General features: G+C 39.0%; 1 protein-coding gene and 1 long non-coding RNA gene across 5 annotated transcripts in view; one reads left to right on the top strand and one right to left on the bottom strand.

The window, feature by feature from the left end:
- Positions 1-22,174, bottom strand: part of Tafa1 (TAFA chemokine like family member 1) — a 475,053-nt gene that overhangs the window by 142,753 nt on the left and 310,126 nt on the right. The gene's annotated exons all lie outside the window — the stretch shown is intronic.
- LOC104850927 overlaps positions 1,079-22,174 on the top strand; it is an 80,158-nt gene continuing 59,062 nt past the window's right edge. For both annotated transcript variants that reach the window (XR_777098.2, XR_002024838.1), the window contains exon 1: positions 1,079-1,246. This is a non-coding gene — a long non-coding RNA (uncharacterized LOC104850927). The remainder of the gene's footprint in view (positions 1,247-22,174) is intronic.

Below are 22,174 nucleotides of genomic sequence, written 5' to 3'. Positions count from 1 at the left end.
ACCCAGTGCTATCAAAGCAGGAAAGAAAGAAGGAAGGGAGGGAGGGAATTAGGGAAGGAGAAAGGACCCTATGGCCAAACCTCACAGATCAGTTAGTATATCTGTAGCCCACAGTCTACTCATGTTCTGATCCAGTCCAAATACCACATCTAATGATGAGAAAGCTGGTGCCTGGAGATCAAAAACATTTTGTTAAAGTTGTATGAATCAATTACAAAATTGTGTCTAAATACTCCACTTGTTATTTCTTGGGCCAGGGCTGATTAATTCTAGAGTTGTGACAGAGCATTCTCTCTCTCAGTCCCTGCTAGAATAAAGCACGCCTTCTGGCTTTTCCTGGTGCCCTTCATCACAGTGGGAAGACATCACATGATTGTACTCTCCTGCGACCTCACTGTTGATAGGATGCTGAGGCTACTTCTTCCTTCCCCTCGGACCCCCTCCTCTGCTCTCCATTAAGGGCTGGATTCTTCTCTTCATTGCCTTTACCTGAGTATTTAGAGTTTTCTTCTGTTGTTCCCTCCTTCCTCAAGGCCACTGCGGCGTGAAAAGCCAGATTATGCAGAAAATAGTGGTTATGAATATGAAACAATGTGCCTATCCATAAAACTAGTTCAGAAACTCCTGATCCATTTAAAGCATCAAAATCTTTTGAAACCATCAAATAAGAATGATTACTAGAATGCTCATGGCATGGTGGCCGTAAGCAGTGTTTGTGCAGTGGAGCATGAAATGGTAGGATGAGGGTGCCCTGTGATGTCTAATAAGACATGCGAAGTGTGATTGACAAATGCAGTGAATGTTTAAATTAAAAAAATTATGAAGTAAAAGACACAATGCCATTAACCCCACCAAATACCCTTCCATGCTTCAGACAACTCATCCCATTGTCCTAGCCACTCTCTGAAGCAATTCTCAAAGTTGTCTTGTCTAAATGTATTTAGTTACACTGTCGTGGCTGCCTCCATGTCCTGAGTCAGTTCAAAATGTTTACCTTTCATGGTCATCTTGACTTTGGGGTAGAGCCAGGAGCCGGACATCGCATGGTGCCAGGTCCAGTGAACCGGATGGACGAGAATTCCCTGTGACATTTGTGAGCCCTCCTTTCTATTGGACGGCACTCAGCAGCAGCAGAGGTCACCACGTCTTCATCACACATTACAAAGATACACAGGACAGAAGACTTCTCCAGGACTTCTTCGGAGAGTAGCAGGGATGATGGGATGAATGTGTGTGAAGTGTATTGGTGAGTATTTTGAGGGGGGTTAATGGCAATGGGCCTTTCACTGTAATAAATTTTTCAAAGTTTAAACATTCACTCGAGCTTGCTAAATATATTCAGAGAGAAATCTGGAAGGCTATGTCTGTCCTTCCCTAAGAAGCAGACAAGCAAGCCCATTTCCACAATGCGACTCTTAGATCTCATACCTAAAGAAGGCTAAATGAAAGGAAAGTTATAGACTTCCTGTTAGTCCGAAGATGGAACAAAGTCCACTGGAACTTGGGTGAGCGGCACGTGGGAGGCGAATGAGTGGCAACTCAGAGCCTGGACGAAACCAGAGGAGAAGAGCGACAAGTCTGTGGAGTGGGCGTTTTCCTCTCTGGCAACAATTCACGGACAGAGAATGGAATAACTTCTGTTGTGAATGGGCACAATTTTAGGGGGACAGAGATGCATTTTCCAAGTGTGGCGGTTTACTACTGGGGCAATTTAGCCACGTTGCTTTTGGACTCTGAATTAGATGTGATAAGCACAGAAGACCGAGGGAGACTGAGGGCAGCTATGCACCCTCTGCGTAGCTGGCCTAAGAGACAGAAGGGACTCCAGGTGGCCCTCACTATTCCACTTCCTGGTCTTCGTCAACTTCAGACTTAGGTGATTGTCAGGGTCTCTAGGCCACCACCAGACTCTAGGACTACAGCCTTCCAGAGTTTTCATCTGGCTTTCCTTTGCCATCTCCTGCTGTCAGTGACACCTGTGCCTGCTTTTCTGTGCCATGCCAGCTCCCACTGTCCATTTGGTACCTGTGCTCACAAAGTGGTTGGAGACTTTTCTTAGATCTCTTAGCTGCTCCAGACTCTCACTTCCCCAGCTTCCTCTGTACCTCTGTAATTGTGCGGTCTTCTTCTTCTTCTTCTTCTTTTTTTTTTTTTTCTTTTAATTTAGTACCAGGAATTGAACTCAGAGCCTCTCACTTGCCAGGCAGGCACGACACCACTGAGCTACATCCTCAGCCTTTCAGTCCTGTTCTAACTGAACATCTTACTGCTCAATGCTCTTAGCCTTCCTTCTTCAGTGGGGGAGACCAAATGTGAGGTCCCGAAACAGAAACTCTTACTGAAGACAAATTAAGAGGAAGTAGATGCAGCAGAGCTCCCTGCCCTCCCTCTGTGTACCTGAAAACAGGGCAAAGTTTCACAAAGACAGAAGGTATCTACCCAACTCAGCCACTACAGGAAGAATGGAGGTTAGCGACAGAAGACAGTGCTAAGCTGGAGAGGATACCGGGGGAATCCCTATGGACACTCATACTCAGGATCCTTCACCAGCCATTTCTTCACGGCCTTTCCCCACAATGCCTCTTACAGAGCTCAGAGTCCGGATTTTCCTTTTTGTTTCTTTCAGAATTTACTGTTTCTTGTTGAACGTGTTGTATAAGCTGGAACCCCAACCACCTCTTTGAGAATTACTCATTCTTTGGGTGTCTCCTATGTATGAGAAATCTGCATGTAGAAAAGTTTCTGTTTTCCTCTTGTTATTCTGTCTTTTGTAATGACACCCTCCCCAACCAGGCACCTACAGGTGGGGACTCATCGGAGCAAAACCCCTATGCCAGAGTGAATCTGCTTGATGCACTAAGCAGCTGTCTCACATGAAATTTCCCCATGTTTATCTGATCCCAGTGGATGCCTGGGTTGTTTACTAAAAGCATGGATTATCAGGACCCATCCCAGGCTCGATGGATTGGAAAGTTTAGGACAGGGATGGAGATCCTGCACTTTTAACTGACTCTGGTGACTCTTGTCATTAGATTCCTTTAGCTCCCATTGCTCTTGTGTAGCTGTTCCTCCCTTGGCTTCGCGCTGGACCCACCAGGGCACTGGTGATACCGGTGCCTCCAGAGATTTAAATTGAGTTGCTCTGGTGGGTCAGGAGTTTAATGAGGTCCCGGTATGATGTCCCTGTTCAGCCGAATGTGGGAGGCCGTGCTCTGCTAGAATACAGGTGAGCTACCTATTACAAGAGGACAATTTTCTTCTACTTCACTAAAACAAACCATGCCAGCTCTATGCACTCTGGCATAGGCATTTTCTCAGAATTTCAAAGTCAGTATTTCAACTACAAGAGGTCTTGGGGGTCTTTAAGCCAGCCTCGCATTTCTGCTCTTTGGTTTGAATACTGAGACCAGAGAGGTGGAGTGGCTAGTCCAACATCACACAGCTAGTTATTAGAAGACTCAGCATGGGGCTCTCTCTGACCAAGATAAGCAGGCTTTTATCTTGTCAACATTTAATTCCTTGTGAAGTAAGTGTTCCTATGTGTAATTGGCTGTCTCGAAGATGTATCCTGCTGCTTTTAGTTTTAGAAAGAAATTTATTAGTTTTAGAAAGAAATTTAAACTACATCCAATAAATGAACAGGAAGTACAGTTCTGCACTTGCCTTATAGGAGAAGTTTAGCAAATTTTACATAGTATGAGAAACACCTTGGGCCCTTTAAAAAAATGCCAGATCTTGGAAGGCTAATTCAGGAAATCTGAGAGAGAGAGAGAGAGAGAGAGAGAGAGAGAGAGAGAGAGAGAGAGTGTGTGTGTGTGTGTGTGTGCGCGCGCGCGCGCGCATTGGGGTGGCAGTTGGAATCTGTGATTATAATCTATTCATACAAAGGTATCTCTTCCCCACCCCTCGTAACTCTGCTACCCACAGTCCAGGGACCAAACCTCGAGAGACTTCGTCCTGTCATTTGACCCTCAGTACAGGCATTAGGTATTCAAATAAGAATAGCACCTAGCTCCTCACATGGAGAACATGATACTCAGGATACACTAGCTTTTCCAAAGCTGTGCAGAATGGTAAACTCTCAGCTCTTCTAGGCCAGGGACTTACACCACAGATTCTAATGCTGGCCTCTATTGAACGAAGCCATTTTAATCACTGATTGAGAGTGTGTATTGATTGCTTTACAACTGCAGTCTTGCTATCCATACTTTTGTCCATGCTAGTTTTTCAGTAGATGTTTTAAGGAAATCAGTGTGTGTGTGAGTGTGTGCGTGTGTCTAGACAGATACACTGAGTATCAATTACTTTGCATATGCATGGTTCAGTTTATGTTAGAATCATCAAGTCTAGACCCTGCACAGGCCAGAAAAGTATTGCTAACTAATCCAGTAGACTGAATTCTGAGTTCACAGGGAGTAGTGGGGACTAACTTTACAGCTCATGAGTGCCTAAAAAATACTGTTGTGGGGCCTGGGATTTAGCTCAGGGCTGCCACCACCTGCCTCACAAACACAAGGTCAGGAGTTGGATCCCCTATACCAAAACAAACAAACAAACAAACAACAAACAAAAACAAAGCTATTGTGAAGTATGCTTCACAGCACCTATAATCTCAGCATTTGGGAGGTGAGTCCAGAGGACTGACCATTAAAGTCCAATCTGGGAAAGAAAGAGTGAGACTCTGTCTCAAAAACAAAGAAACAAACAGTTGTTCTTGAGCTCAGCACTATTATGGTCATACGGGAACATGGACCGAGAAGTTCTGATTTTTTGGTCAACCTTTCTTACCCTCTCCCTCATATAGGAAAAGCCAATGATCTGGATTAGGGGAGGAATCTAAGGCCAGAGGCCAGTTCCAACCCCTGACCTGTTTTGGCAAATAGAGGTTTCTGGAACACAGTCACACCCCTTTATTTGCCTATTGCTGTTTTCTCCCTTTGATGGCAGAGTTAACTATTTATGACAGAGACCTATGGCCTCCTAAGTCTAGAATATTTACTATGTGTCCCTTTATAGATAAAGTTCAATGGTCCCTAATAGAAATTTTGTGTATGTGTGTGAAATTTTAAAATGTCAATTCAAAAAAAAAAATTTAAACCCCAAATCTACATAAAGTACTTGTGCAGATGCGATATGTACACACACTGATTCCCAAAGATGAATGCATTTTTTTTCCGCTATTTTATTTTTTACAATTTTATTAGTAAATTTTTGCAGTACTTAATGACTACATTTATCACAGGGAGCTGGTACACGTATATAATATAATTCAATTCTTTTTATTTTCTACCCCTCCCATTTCTCCCTGCTCCTTCCAACTCTTGGTCTCTTTCCAGTTTTCAAAAGCTCTGTTTTCCAATTTTTCCTTCAATTCTTATTTTTTCCATCTCCTTTCCCTCCTCTTTTCCCCTTCCCTTTACGTCTTGCTCCCTTCCCCATTTAAAAAAGATCTTCCCATTTCGTATTATCTACCTTTTACTTTGCTTTTCATTTCTCTTTGGGGTTTCTCATGTAGAAGAAGTCATAATATATTTAAACATGTATGTCTTATTTATTTCACTTAATATTGTTAGCCTCAAAGTACATCCATTTACCTTCAAATGCCTCGTTTATTCTTCTTTATGGCAGAGTAGTATTCTGTTATGTATAAATACCATATTTTATCTGTTGATGGGCCTGTTTCCAATATTTAGCTATTATAAATCTTGTTGTTATAAACATGGGCATGCATATATCAGTGTAATATGATGACTTTAACTATTTGGGGAAAATATCTAGAAGGGGAATAGCTGAATCAAACGGAATTTCTAGTTTTAGCTTTTTGAGGAATCTCCATACAGATTTCCTCAGTGGTTAATCAAGTTTATATTACCACCAACAATGTAGAAATGTTCCTTTTCCCCACAGCCTTGCCAGTATTTTTTATTATTTGATTTTTTTTTTTGATGAGAGCTATTCAGGACTGAATTCACTGCTGAATTTCACAAGAATTTCAGAGAAAAATCCAGCCTCAATACTCCTCAAACTCTTTAATGCAATTGAAAGGGAAGGAGTACTCTCAAAAATCATGTCCCTGATTCCAAAACCAGACAGGGATCCAACCAAAAAGAGTATTATAGGACAATCTCTCTAATGAACATAGATGAAAAAAATCATCAGTAAGATACTGGCAAACAGAATGCAATGAATCATCAAGAAGACCACACCCCATGACCAAGTAAACTTCATCTCAAGGATTCAAGAATAGATCAACATGCAAATCAATAACTAAAATCCACCATATAATCAGAAGCAAAGACAAAAGTTATGCTTAATACATATCACAAACATATACCAACTATTAAAAATAAGAATCCTACAGTGAAGAACCAAACAGCCATTACACTTTACTCTCTTGCATATCTGGGTGAGATATGATTCCACAGAGTAAGCAGAAACAGCACACTTATTTCTGTAGTGCCTTTTCCTAACAGAATATCATGTCCTAAAAAATAGGTCCTTAAGCACTGCAATAGTTCATAAAAATTTTCAACAATTAGAAATTACTTTGCTGATGGAAAAATACTAAAAAGCAGGCACAAATGACTAGATTTGCAGACACCAAATGCTAATTAAAATTCTAAAACTTGTAAAAAACCCTCAAAGAAGAAGTAAAGTCTATATAATAGACCCTGTGGGAAAATGCAGCTCAAATATTATGATGCCTTTGGGAAATTAGCAAAATTTTCTAGCTACATGGGGAATAATGCTGAAAAAGTTTTCAGGGAAAAAAAAATGTATCAGCTCCCCGCAAAGAATCAAGAAGCATATTGATATCAGTCTTTTACTTAGAAAATTCTGTTTATCTTTAGCTTAGAAAATCCAGTTTATTTTAGAAGCAAAGTCCTCCTGAATGTTTATCAACTAGGCTTTAAAATTATTAAAAGGCATTACTATTGCTTTTGTCCTAGCCCTTTATTTTACATGAGTCTTTGATCTTTCTACTGTGATGTTTCAAACCATGCTACTTTTCATGAAGGATCGTGATTCCGATAGCTGTGAAGGGATTGTAGTAATTCATTCTTACATTTCACTTTGAGTTTTAAAAATGCTTTCAGACATCTTTTGGGTGGAGAAGGGAGAGAAGGAAGCAAGGAGCTTAGGCTGAAACATTTCAGAACTGTAACAAGATGAAAAAAGCTTCATAATGCATTGGAGTTTCAGTAGCAAACTTATCTAATAATAGCTCAGAGGTGGGGTTTATTTGAGTCTTACAGCCTAAATGTTCCTTCTTGTAACCTTTCAAATGCACGTGCAGGAATAAAATTAGAAAAACAGGTCTCAGGGAGTTCACAAACAGGGCTCTATCCCCCAAATTTCTAGCTCAAGAAAGCATAGGAATCTGATGAAATGCAGAACATACTTTGTTTTTGAAGAAGCCCAAGTAATTCAGTAGTAGAAGGTAATGCAATTTGGATCTGTGCTCTTTCTGAATGTGTATTCCAGCTGGGAATTTAGGATGCATTCATCATCATCAAGTAAAATGATAAACAAAAATAAAAAAAATAATGCTAGTTAGTAGAGACTACATGCTCAGCTCTGCAAAGAGCACTTTATATACATTGTCTCCTGTAATTCTTAAGAGGGCTCATTCCAAGTCTACAGAAGTTAAGCTGCTTGCTCCCCGAAACACAGACAGGGAGAGGATGAGGTCCGAAGTCCAAGCTCCTGCTGATAGCTCTTTCACTTCCTAACACCTTGAAGAGAGTCTGCTGTTCAGAACAGGCGAGCAAACACTTGGGGGAGTCAGCGTCAGGCACTCGGTAAATGGCAGCCTCAGGAACTAGAGTACAGGTCTCCAGATTTGAGCAGCTGTCTCACTCTACACCTGAAAATCTCACAGTCAGTTGTTCCAAGTGGAGAGCAATCCAGAGAAAGTCCTGCTCAGAGTTGCTCCCAGGGCTAAGTTGCAGATAAAACTCCAAGGAAAGGCCAAAAGTGAACCTTTTCAGTGGGCAGTGTGAGCTCAGCCTGAGGAACTTAGTAACTTTTTCATTTTTTTTGGAATTTAATAACTTAATGAGAGCTTACCTTAAAATTTAACATGGTCAACATGGCTGGGAATATAGCTCAGCAGGAAGCACCTGGGTTTAATTCCCAGTATAACACACTTACACACAAAATTCAAAATAAGCAAATGATGGCAGACTAAATGCCCATCAACAGATGAAAACATAAAGAAAATGTGATGTATATACACTGTGGAGTACTACTCAGCCATAAAGCAGGGTACATTTGTATCATTTTTTTAGGAAAACAGGATGGATCTTGAGACCACAAGGTTTAGTGAAAAAAATCAGATGTAGAGAGTTAAATATCTCATTTTTGTAGGAGAAACCCAAATATGGATAATTTAAAGAGCTAAATGAAAGAGATATGGTAGGAAACAGGGGGTAGACTTTTTGGGAATGGGGAGGGGATCTGGAAGAGGAGAGAGAGGAGAAAGTAGGGGAGAATAAAATGATCCAGATACAATGTATGCCAATTTCCCAAAATGAATGTAATCATTATGTACGAGAAATATATACTACTAAATTTTTTTAAAGAGTCTTTTAAACCATATTTAGTGAAAAAGAAATTCTGGAGAGTGCATAGTCTCAGTACATCCAGAGAGAACAGGAAGAGGATGTACATAGGTGTTGTGGCATTATTCAAGGCTATTAAATGGAAATTAGACAACTAGTATTTGAAGAGCATGTTAAAGTGAAGAAAAACTTTTATAATAAAAACTCCACAGTGGAAATAATACTTCCTTCAAAAACTGGAGAAGAGTTAAGAGAAATATAATGTATAATAGTAACCATGACTCCAGAAGCAGACAGCCCAAAGCCAGGTACCAGGAGATAAGAGCAGCATTCTCTAACACAGTGGGAAGAGACAGGACGGGTGTAAAGAAACTACCCCAGGCAAGGAAGAGAACTAGTCCTCTAGCAGAAAGCTCAGGGGTACTTAAAAGTGCATAATGCACATTTTGAACCCTGATTCTCACTCATTTCATCAACCCTCCAATTTTGCCAGTTGCCTGTCTTTATCCCAGCATGCTAACTGTGTTTTTTCCAGAAGTGGTGATGCCTGCCTTTAATCCCAGCATTATGGGAAGTTGAGGCAAGTGGATTGCAAGTTCCAGCTCATCAGGGCAACTTAGTGTCTTAGTAAGACCCTGTCTTAAAATAAAAAAAGAGGTGGGGATATATAGCTTTGTGTGAAGGCCCTGAGTTCAGTCCCCAGTACTACCAACAAACAAAAAACTCATCTCATGAGAGGGAAAGAAATTGGGAAGCATTATTTAAGACTATGGACCAACTCTGGTCAGGAAATACAAATATATGCAAGCTACTTTGTGTGTTGAAATCCCCAAGGCTGCTTTGGCATTTAAATTAGTTAACATAAATCAAACTGTATGTACAACAAAAGTCAAACAAGAGGCTCAGAAAATGTTAGCAAGCATATTCAATCAACCCTTCTGTTATCTTCATAGGGATATTGAGTTAAAGGACTATTCTAGGACTTGCATGGAAAAGATACTTGAGCTGGTAGCTCCCTTTGTGACTGTGGATTTATGATTTGGGACACAGGGAAGGAAAATATCAGGTAAACAGCATTCTCTGCCAGATATTAACATAACAAACCTCCTTCCATCTGGGTGGATGGCCCATTCCTCCAATGATTCTCCATGTTTTATCTTCTCAGTTCAACAGATCTAATTCACATGCTGTTGGTTGAGATTCCAAGGAAACAGTATACAAAGAACACTGGCTAAATAGCCGTCTAATCCTTCTAGAAAATTCCTAAGCAGCATTGCAATTGGCTGGTAGAGCCAGGCATATAATGTAACAACCTGCTTTTTTTTTTCTGGTCAATCTTTTTGTTGTACCCCAGCTAGCGCACAATCCATGAGGAAATATCCTCTATATCTTCTGATTCACACTTTCCTTTCACCCCCTAAAAATGTAATATAAATTTACAACAGCATACGTCTGATTTTCCAGAATCCTCATTTAAAAAACAAAATTCAGCATTACAGTTTGTGAACACAACACTTTTATTGAAGGTCTATTTTTTACTTTTAGCTGTAAGATTATTTTTTCCAGGCAGGAGCAAAAGCTTGAATGAGATGGCATCTGTCTGCATTAATGAGATACTGGAATGCGCTCTCCTGGGTCTCCTTGTCAACTGAAATGTCACTTCACTGTTCTTATCAACGGATTGTGGATTGCTCACGTTTTTCCTTGGCTTCTCATACTCCGAGTGTGGTTAATCCCTTTTCTATTTTCCTTGAGTCAGAGGATTTTCCTGTGTAAAAGAGCAGCTCTCTTTCTATATTCATGGCTATCTTTGGAAGCTGGATCTTAGCAGAGAAGTAGGGGCAACAGTGATGGATGAGCCATGGGCCAGTGGGACACATGCACAACAGTGGGGACTGCCCAGTCCTCTTCTAGGAGTCTGACTTCTGGGCCTCGTTGCCTGGACCAGGCAGAGATTGTATCTAGTCCTGGTGCTCACTTTGTCCCAGTCCGCTGGGGCCTTCTGCCTTGATGACAATTCTGTAGAGGGTTTAGCAGAAAGCAGGAAGTTTCCAGAGATTAATAGTGGGTCTGGTCCAAAATAATGCTATATTCTAGGCCTTGGATGTTAGCAAAGGCTGTTAGCAAAGGCTGGCATTTATTAGACTGGATATGATACTTTTTTATTTTCTCATCTGTCAAGGAATTTAAATCAATTTATTTATCACTTGCAGTCAGGGACTAAAAGCACAAGTCCTGGTGTTGGTTGGTCTGTGTTACCTTTACCTCTCTGTATCCATGAAATGGGATACTTGAAAATTAAATAATGATGCAAAAACAGCACAGTGCCTAGCAGCCGAAGTCTCTATAGACATGTTTAACTACCCTCTCCTTCTGTTACTAACTGGGTAAAGCTCAACTAAAACCCAGAAGTATCCCAGCACAAACCACACAGAGATAAGCAAAGTCAGCGCTAGAATCTAGACTCCTCGTTACCCAGTTCATTCTGATCAGCTTAGTGGAACAAGAATAATTAACTCCAATGCTAATGAATCAGTCCTGAAAAATATTTCACATCACAGCTGGTGCACACATGTACTTTTCCTCTAGGATTCCTTGATGAGACAGTGATCTAAAAAGCACCATTGAAAGGAAGGCATTTAGAGGCAGATAGATTTGAGCTCATGATTTACTTCCATAAATGTATAACTTTGACCATGTGTCCCCAAACTTCATAAAGATTATATGGCACATAAGTGTAAATGAGGCCCAAACAATACTTAATTTTCCTTTTTTGTTTGTTTGTTTTTTTGATACCAGGGATCGAACTCAGGTCCTTGAGCCTGCCAGGCAGGTGGCGGAACCACTGAGCTAAATCCCCTGCCCCCCATTTCTTGAGTAGTTAGTTCAATCACCTTACTAGATATTTATATGTGAATAATTTGTCAGCCATTTAAAAAATATCATATAATCAGAAACATAAAATATTATAAAACATGTCACATTATATATATTCATAATATAAATATATAAAATATTAACAAATAAAATAAAAATGTAAATATATCATTAAAATATACAGCTCAGGAAACTTAGACATTAGGATCACAAGCTCTAGGCCAAAGTGGGCAACTTCATGAGACCCTGTCTCAAAATAAAAATAAAAAGGGCTGAGGACATAGCTCAGTACAAAGGCCCTGAATTCAATTCCCAGTATCACCCCAAAAATATATATATTTCTCTATCTATCTACCTATCTAATAAAATGTTGTGACACAACTTCTTAACGGAAACAGATCAGACAGCAGCAGTTTAATTTTTGTTCCACATTTATTTTTGTGTTGCAAAATATGCTGATGACATCATCTGCTAAAAACATCATAAAAACATGTGGCAAAAAGCACAAAGATATGGAATTTGAAAAGTAACTTATCTTAAACTAGTAGTTGGCTCACTGTCCAACAGATGCTGAGTATCAGTGAGTCTTCTGGGAAATGTAGGCTTCTGTGAGATCATTGTTTTTCCCTGGCACACAGTTTGAGAACCATTAGGTATAGTGTCAGCCTCCTTATCTTTACCTGTAATTCTGGCAAACCACTATTACATATAACATTTGTAAGGTTAAAATTCGAGAGTAAAACTACCAAGCACAGAACTTTCAGCCTCAGTCTATAGTGTGGATAACAATCGTGGCCTCCTTTTTTTTTAAATGTAAATTAATGGATCCCTATCTCTAGAAACTTTGATTCAGTAGGGTTGGAAAACACCCCAGGAATCTGCATTTTAAACCTCATCAGAAGTTTTATATGTAGGTGGTCTGAAGGCTACACTTGCAGAAAAACTGTTTAAGATGGAATATTTATTTATTTGGGAAATATTAAAATGCCAGCATTTTAGGAAAGAGAGTTAACTTATGACATTTTCTTCTGTATAAGTAATAAATACAAAAGCTCAAAGTGACTCAAGTGGCTTACTAAGTTTATTTCATCCAATTCCTTAAGTAATCAATCTATAGATTCTCTCCTGCCCCCATACAGGCTACTGAAAGGACTCTGTTAAAGCAACTGACCTATAGGAAATTGGATCTCTGAACAAAAAAAGGCTTTGAGAGGAAAAAAAAAAAAGATACTTGGCGTGCATGAAGAATCTGTTATTACATCTTAAAGGCTCTACTGTATAAAGTGAAATTATTATTATTAAATTCTCCACAGATTACAAGGTAGCAGCAACTCATATTATAAAGGTTGGATTGGGTCTTTGTGATGTCTAACTTGCTAAGCACAGGGAAGGAGACTTTGCCTCTTGAAGGATATTTGCCCACAGCGTAATACCAATAATGGAAATAATATCAGATCATATAAAGTTGAGGCTTTTATTCTCCACAGAACTGAAAAATGATGAGAGAAGCACTCTGGGAATTTTCCCCTTAGATTAAATATTTGAATCATGACTGTCTGAGACAATCACATTCAGCTCGAAAATTACTTTGCTATCTCAAGCATGCTGAGAATAAAAGATTTTCGGTATCACAATTAAGACATAAAAATCTCATTTTCGGTGGGATTTGTATAGTTAAGAAAAGAGAAAAATATCTGAGTGGTACTTAATGTTTTAGTTAAATTTAACCAGTTCCATTTTCCAGCAAAAATACAGGATAAACAATTTTACAAACTTTCCCAACTGACTAAAGTTACTTTGCCAAAGCTCTCACCAGTTCTATGTGAGAACAGATAAGAGAAACAAAGCAAAAGCTCACTGGGCAGAGCACTTTGTTGTTCTTTATCAAGGTGGCAAACCTTCAGTTTTCTAGCATCTTCTTATGTTCCCTGAAAGCTGGTTTGGGTCTTACATTTCACTGATACTCACAGAGGCATTGGGGGATAAGGCAGATCTTTCTTTTTGGGTTTATTCTCCTTATCTTATTTTTGCCAGAGTTAGTGTTCATTTGTAATGCAGGCCACAGAGGAAGAAATAGTCAAAGGAATGAGGAAGCACTCCACCCATGTGTAGCTCAGTTACTCCATTCATATTTTGCTGGCCTTCGGGAAGGATGATCGCCAGCTGAAGATGCAATTTCCTCAGCAAAACCTCTCCCCAAAATGTGCTCCCAAAGAACTGCCAACTCCCAATGTCACCAGCTCCCAAACCACCATGGTGCCCCAGGGTTTTCTGAAGACTGAATTTTCAGTCTACATATCCCCATTTTCCCTTGTAAGCTCCAGCAAATCAAGTAAGTGGATCTCTTAGTGTGTACTCTAGCCCTCTACCTTTGACTTATCTTATTCTAGAAGACTAGTTCGTTCTTTCTGAAAATCTGTGTGGCAACATCAGGCCCATTAGTTAATGCTATTTCTTCTAGCAAGGCCTCCTTATCTTTCAGGGCCTCCGATGCAGGAATATCTGTTTTCTTTTATTTTGCTCTACATAAAAGCCATCTCTTATACTCTTATTATTCTAAATAGAACCACACTTTTGCAATGGTGCAACTCAGTTAAAATACTACCTCTTTTTTTGAATATGTAGTTAGCATTTTTATTCTAAACATAGCTCTACCAGATATGGAGCCCAAAATAGCTTTTAATAAGGAGCTTTTTTGAATGTTTTCTTTCCATTTCCCAATATCTATTATATATTTTGGTCCTTATTTATACTTGCAGTTTCTCACTCTAGAGAAACAATGCAGTATGTAAGCATACGCATCCAATTTATTTAATTTAAAGAGTATAGGGAAAAGGTAGGTGCAGAAATGGAAGGGAGGGGCAAGAAAAAAAAGAGAATGGAAAACATGAAAACAAAACTTTTGTAAAAAGGAGGGGAACAGAGGTTGACAGGAGGAGGGGAATGGGAAAAACAGAAGCCACAAGATATATCATGTACAGCTATAAATTCCCTATGATGACTTGTCACCATTAAAAATGTCTAAAATGTACCAATAAAATAAAGACAAAAAAGAGAAGAAAATAAAGAGCCTTTTCAATAACAAATAATTTCCTCTATTCCTTTTGGGGTGTATAAAATAACTTCAGAGAATGAATGAGCCTTATTTTTGCTGTTCCTTGTCAAATTTAGTTGGCCATTTCTATCCACATTGCCATAATTATTATTTTTTAACTTTTATTAGTACACTTTGAGGTGCACAGTAATTACATCCATTATGGTGAGTTCAAACATGTACATAATGAGTCTTACTTTATTCCCTTCCCTTCCTCTCTCTCCCTACTCCCTCCAACTCTTGGTCCCCTTGCCGTTTGCAAAAGATGCATCTCATTGTTTCCTATTAGGTGTCTTTTAATTTGCTCTTTAATTTATTTATACCGTGGTTTTCCTTATGTAAGAGAAACTGTATGATATTTAAGCTTGCATGTCTGATTTATCTCACTTAACAGTATGGTCTCTAGATGTATCCATTTTCTTATGAGTCACTCAAATTTGTCCTTCTTTATGACAGAGCAGTACTCCATTGAGTATCACACCACATTTGCTTTATTCATTCATCTGTTGGAGGATATGTAGGCTACTCCCAAGATGTAGCTGTTAGGAGTCACATTTCTATGGACATGTGTCGCTGAAACACACCTGTAACTCTTTGGGGAAGGTACTTCAGAAGGGGAAGAGTTGGGCTGAATGAGATTTCTAGTTTTAGTTTTTGAGGAATCTGTACACTGATTTTTTTTAATGGTGGCAGTCATTTACCTTCCCACCAACAATGCAAAAGGGTTCCTTTTTTTTTCTGCTGTAGTCTCAGCAGCGTTTTTTATTACTTTATTTCATCTTGATAGCCATTCTTTCTGAAGTATGGTAGGCTGTCAGTGCTGTTTTAATTTGCTGTTTTTTCTAAAGGTAAGAGCTATAGAATTATTTGTAAATTGTAATCATGGCATACTGAGCCCTTTTACTTAATAATGCAAGTCTCTTTTTCTTCGTGGCTATATTTTCTGTGGAAAAAATGTCAAAATGATAGAGATATGAGTCAGATGATAAAATGTTGCTACAATTTGTAGATAATTAGAGTTTTTTAATGCTGTGTTCAGAATCCAGTGCATTTTTAAGCAGCGAGAAGAAAAAAGAGGGCCAACTCTGGTAGGCTTATCTCTTCTGTAACTCTTTACACAGCCAACCCCTCCCAGCATTCTCACTCTTTTTCCATCCTTCTCATCCCACTGATGTTTGTGTTGTCCACAAACTTGCTTCAGCCAATAGGATGCAGGTGGGATTGACAGTGCGCCTCTTGGAGTCCAGCTCCTCGGGAGGTATTGTATATGTGCTTTGAGTTATGATTATGTTACTATTATAGAAAGACTGTCCTCTAAATTGCTTCTATTCAGCCTGAGTCCCAGAAGGTGAAGCATGTACGTCTTAGTATATTTTCTGTTGCTATGCAAAAATATTTGAGACTGACCAGTTTATAAGCAAGTTAGACTTATTTAGCTTCAAGGCTTATTTAGCTCTGGAGGTGGAAGTCCAAGTTTGGGCAGCCATATCTGGTGAGGGCACACACTTTTCCATGCATGGTAGAGAAGAGAGGAGGAGAGCAGGCCTGTGCCAAGGAAAGAAGGGAATGAGAAGCAGATGTGTTTATGATAGCTTGCTCTAGTAGATGATCCAGTCCTATGAAAGTTAGAGCTCATGCACAGCCATTCAACATCATTGATCTTTTCTTGAGGGCTCTACCCACAACTCCCAAACCTACTAGGTCCCATTTCTCAAAACTGCCATCTTGCAGTCTTAAACTGAGGATTGGGTAGGAACAAACCATTTTCAAACCATAGCAAAGGTCTAGATTTGAATCCAACCCACAGCCCAGACAAGCCTAACTGAGATCAGTGGAACTCACCAACTCATGGGTAAGTAATAAATGATCGAGCTAAGTCAATAAGTTTCAGGGTAATTTGTTATACAACAGTAAAACAGCAATAGCTGAGAAATACAATTATCAGATCTCAAGAAGTGGATATGTGAAACTTTCTTCATGTTAGTTCATATATAAATTATCCTCATAGAGATTTTAGACTCAGAAGGCAAAGTTTTGAATCCTGAGTCAATTATTTAAAATCCCAAGTTTTGTCATCCATGAAAAATGGACAGTGATACTTCACAAGTTCTGGTAAGAATGAACTGAGAAACATATGTACATAAAATGGTCCATTGCAAAAGGCTTAAGATAAAATGTGGGACATCAATAAAATGGTAGCTATATGTATTTATTTCATTAGAAACAATTTGCAGTTAACAAAAGCACTAATACTAACTGAAATCTAGCAGAGAAACAAGAAAACACACTTTTGGTTCAGAGTTAGAAATCACTTATAAAACAAAAGCACCTGCAAGGCAACATATTCAATATTGGCTGTAGAACATAGCCAAGGGCAATTGCTTTGGAATTCAATGCAGGTTTGGAACAGGGATTTATTTTTTGAACACTGATCAGCACTGACCATATCAAAAAGGCTGTGTGAAATTTGATGGATGAGTTCCATTACTTAGGTAAAAATTAAGGCATGGCCTCATCCAAGTGTTGTTAACAACAAGCACTAAAGATCTATAACAGGTAGCAAAAAACTCACTAGGGAGAAGAGTTTTCAACATCAGCTTGTACAGCAAAAAACAAATAACCAAATCATTAAATGAACTCCAAGCCAAAGTACCTTAAGCTCTGTACTTGAACACAGGCTAATCTAATTTGACAGAAGCCCACTAAGTGATTAGAAAACTCAACCATGTAGTCTTCAGTGAACTAATAAAACTGGCTGGGGACTCAGTATCTCAGATATGCCATGTTGCTCTCTTTTAGACAGAAAAGAAAAGCAAATAGAAAAGAATGTGGAATTCAGGTGAATGTGTATCTCACTCACAAAGCAAGGATTCCCTTAGAAGTGACAATGTGCCCATCCTTGTGTCTTTCAGACACAAGTTCAGGATTCCTTTAAAAATATAGTACTTAAACCTTGTCAGGGGGCTGGATTTTATGTGTTCTTAACACTAACACATACACAACAAATGAAACAAAAACAATGACAAAGGGATACAAAACACTTTTGGAAATGTTATCTGGATTATGGTGATGGTAACATGATTGTGAATAGGTGTATTTGTTCAAACTCAACAAATATTCTACATTAATTATGAGCAGTTTTGGTATACAATGCTGGTTAGGATATAGTAGTTATACCTCAATAAACCTTGGGTGAAGGTCATACTTTAATTAATACAAGCTGTCAAACCCTAGAAGACATAAAATTACCTGGAAAGACTGTTTAAAATGTATATTCTGTCTAGTTGGTAGGTATTCTGTTTCAGTAGTGAGAAGGGTAGAGTAGGGCTTTCATTTTTACCCTCATACCTGCCAGGTGATTCTCAGGTGGTAGGAGAATCATACTTTCAGGACTATTGAACTAAGCTGAACTGGCGGTCACAAATTTTGGTCTATGGCCAGACAAGCATTTTCTCACTTTATTTGGTGGTTTAAAAAGGTAGGAATGTTCACATCAGGTATTCAGATTCCTAGATTTTCTTAAAAGATAAGAAGATAGGATACTTCTGCATGATAAAAGTGCACGGAAGTGAATAGTGGCTGAGAAATAATGTTGAGAGGATCCTGAAAGCATGAAAATAAGGAACCAAAGAAGGCACTGAGGACATCAGAGTCACAATGTTCAGGATGCTGAACCCGAGTGCACACAGCATCATAATAATCACAGTCAGCACTTAATCAGAGGTCAGCATGCCAGTGCCTGATAGGTCCTTTGCCTTCAATGCCTCTGTATTAAACAGCTTTACCATTGCTGGACACAAGAGCCGGCATGTGCAACTTAAAGGAGAGGAGGTTTTATTCGGCTCCCCTTCCAAGGGAATTCGTTCCATGCTAGATGGGCTCCAAAGCAGAAACTGCATGGGAGAAGGGCATGATGGATGAGAGCTGCTTAGTTAGTTCATGGCAGCTGGAAAGCAGAGCATGGAAAGAGCACCCGCGAGGAGAGAAAGGACCAGATGCAGACCCCAGGGTACACTTTCATGACCCACCCAGACATATGGGGAGTGTGCTCTTCCCTCCGGGAGACCCCAGAGCCAATCAAGTTGACTCTACCTCCAACCCTCCAAACAGCCCAACAAAGCTGATACTGTGTTCTTTATTGTAAAACTGGAAAGCCAGTGATCAAAGGAATTAAATCTTTTCCCCAAGGCCACACAGCTGGCAGAGGATAGTGCTGGCCTTCAAGCCCATACTGGCCTGGCTCAAAGGCTTTCCTTTGTCAATGGTCCAACACTTTTCCAACTCAGTACTAAGGAGGAACACAAGTGTGGAACAAATCCTCCACCACTTGGGTTCTGACTTAGGAATCACAGAAACAGTTTACACATCAAAGCCTGGCAAAGCAACTAAAGAGTTTTTCAGAAATAAACCCATGTCACTAGAAACCTCACGGAAGCTTTTCCTTTCTAAGGACACTTTTATTTGAACAAATAATTCAAAGGCAAAATGATGTTTATTCCAGCTGTTGATACTAGCCAACATTTATCCAGTAACTTTTCCTAAATCAATGGGATGTCCATTCCATGTCCACTTGGAATGGAATATCCACTTGTAGCAAGTGGACTCACTGACCAGTCAAACTTGGAATATTATTATAGGTGTTTTCTGGTGCTGTTATGTGGGAGTCTGTGTGGGTAAATAAAATGTATCTTACATTTTGTAAGAAACTCTGTAATTTAAAAAATGGGGTCCCTTTGTGCCTGTAGCCATAGGCATAGCTTGGAAATCTCAGTTATTTGGCATCTAAGTCAACTGTAATTCAAGTAAATGGATAAAAAATTATAAAATGATGCATATAGTTATGCACATAGAAAATTTAATCTCTCTATGGATAGCTCATTTTTTGTGATTTCCCAGGGTTCAAAATGGGTAGTGGTATCAGGAAAATTCAAAGTGTAGGCTCAAATAATTAAATTCTAGACTTGATATTCCTATCCTTGGAAATCAAAGTAATTATCACATTTTAAATGTATAGCTCTGTTTATTAAGCAAAATAGTTAGTCATATCTTATACAATTTTTCATGTCCAAAACTCCATCAGTCTATAAGAATTATTAGCTTATCACAGGGGAGAAAGAAAAAATACACAAAACTCTCTCATAAGTCAAAGGTATGTGCCTGAAACCATTATGCAATCATGTTGCTTGTGAATCTTGTGAAAGACCATCAGAGTCACATGACCATGGCCTATGTATGGTCCCTCCTTGTGACGTTACTAAGTTGAGTGTCTCTTACCTGAAATGCTAAGGACCAGAAGTGCTTTGGACTTGGGATATTTTCAGATTTTGAAATTGCATGTGCATGGTACATAGTGAAATATTTTGGAAGAGGTGGGACCCAAATCTAAAAATAAACACAATTTGAGTTTTATATAAACTTTAGGTACATAGCCGGACAGTAATTTTATACAATACTTTTATAAAAATAATTTTGTGCTTGAAACAGTTTCATGGTATGAAATTTTCCACTTGCCGTCGGGTTGGAACTCAAAATGTTTCAGATTTTGGGGTACTTGGGGATCTGACTATACAGAAGGTTATACTTCTCTGCTTCTTCGATGTTACTTGTGCTTGACAGGTTGGTTCCGGTTAATGAAATATGATCATTGACGCGCTACACCTTTAGGTCAAAATAATATTGAACTCTGGGGCTCAATTTCCCAACACTTTTTTTCCTGTCCCTTAGAAGTTACACCGCCAAGATGGCAGGTCCTTCTTGATAGGGTGTGCATATAACTGAGTATCTCACTGACTAAAGCCCACACATGCAGAAGTTGGGCATACAGCATAAGACACAGGGCCTGAGTGTCAAGATGTTGTGATTTCAGCGTTACTTTCCTATCACAGCAAGAATCAAAGTGTGGTGCATGATATAGCAGCATGATCCTTTGGGAACTTGTTAAAAACATAAAAAAAAATCTCAGAATGACTGTGTTAGGGGCTTGCTTTTAACAAAGTCACTGGGTGATCAGTATACACAAAAATGTGGGGGATCACTGAAAGTCTGCTCTGATTTATTCAATGCTTAAATAACTGTTCAAGGCAGGTATATTTACATAATCTAGCTTTCCTTAGCAATCTCTATTTGAGGGTCTTCTTCAACATACTCTAAAGCTGTCTCACAAATCTGACAAACAGAACGAAGAGATAATTGAAAGATGTTATGTCAGCACTGTGTCAACTGCCACACACAAATGTTCTCTTTTCTCATCTTGGTGAATTATTAGAGGGAATCACGTATAAGCAGCCCTTCTCATACAAATACCTTCTTTTAGTGTATATGCAATGTGAAATCCCTGTCACAGTCAAGCTCCTTAACATGTCCGTCACTGCCCCGTAACCACTGTGCATGTGTGTGCACATGTTGGTGTGTGTACTGAGAATATTTAAGAGCTATTACTTTAGAAAGTTTAAAGTATGCAACAAATTCTTACTAATTGCCGACTCCATGATGCACTGGGCCTCCAGAACTCACTCATGTTTTGACTGAGAGTTTGTACCCTTAGACTGACATCTCCCCTGTTTCCCAGCCTCTTGATCCTTGGTAACCACCCTACTAGAATATTTCTTTGAGTTTGACTCTTAGAGTCTACGTATAAATGAGGTCACATAGAATTTGTCTTTTTGTGGCTGCCTTGCTTTATTGGTCAAATGTGCCAGAGGACATTTCATAATGCTCTCCACATTCATCCATTTTTCCACAGGTGGCAGGATTTCCTTCTTTTGCAATTCAAATAATGCTACATTGGATATATGTATATATTCATTCATTTACCTACCAGAGGATACTCTGGTCAATTCCATGTCCTGTCTGCTGTGAATAACGCTCTATGGAATGTGAGAGTGCAGGTATCTAAGCCACTGATTTGGGGTTTTGCGGATATATACCTAAAAGTGGGACTGCTGGAACATAAAGCAATTTTATTTTTAATTTCTTGAGGAAACTCCGTACTATTCCCCACCCTGGCTGCACTACCTTGCTTTCCCTCCAACAGTAGGAAAGGGTCCTTTTTCTATACCTTCTCACCCACAGTTACCTTATAATCATTTCATAGGAATAACACTAATGGGTGTGAAATGAAATCTCAATGCAATATCTCATTGTATCGCCTTGGCGATGAGTGATAGTGAGCATGTTTGGTTTTTTTCACCTCCTGGCTATTTGTGTTTCTTCCTTTTGCCACATTTTAAATTCTTTTTTGTTGCTATTGAATAGTATAAATTCTTCACATTTTGGTTATTAATCAAATACCACCTTTCATTCTGTAGGTCTGGGGCTGTCTTCTCCCATAGTGTAGGGTACTAGTGCGTATTCTTTACCTTTTCCTTTTGCTGTGCAGAAGCTTTCAAGTTTCATGCAGTTTTGCCTATGTATTTTGCTTTATTGCCTATGCTTTAGGTATTAAATAAAAAATTTCTTGCCAAAACCATTATCTTGAAGCTTTCCTCCATGTTTTTGTCTAGGCCTTTTATGTGTTCGGGCTTTATATTTAGATTTTTAGTCCATTTTAAGTTGATTTTTGTCTGTGGTATCTGATACAGGAGCAATTTTGTTATTATTGTTATTATTTTTTCTTTGCAAGAACATTCCTTTTTCTCAA

Source organism: Fukomys damarensis, unplaced genomic scaffold, assembly GCF_012274545.1.
Source record: "Fukomys damarensis isolate Sample0158 unplaced genomic scaffold, DMR_v1.0_HiC HiC_scaffold_28, whole genome shotgun sequence".
Lineage (NCBI taxonomy): Eukaryota > Metazoa > Chordata > Mammalia > Rodentia > Bathyergidae > Fukomys > Fukomys damarensis.
The sequence above is the reverse complement of the archived record's forward strand: the minus strand, read 5'-3'. Positions and strand labels throughout refer to the sequence as shown.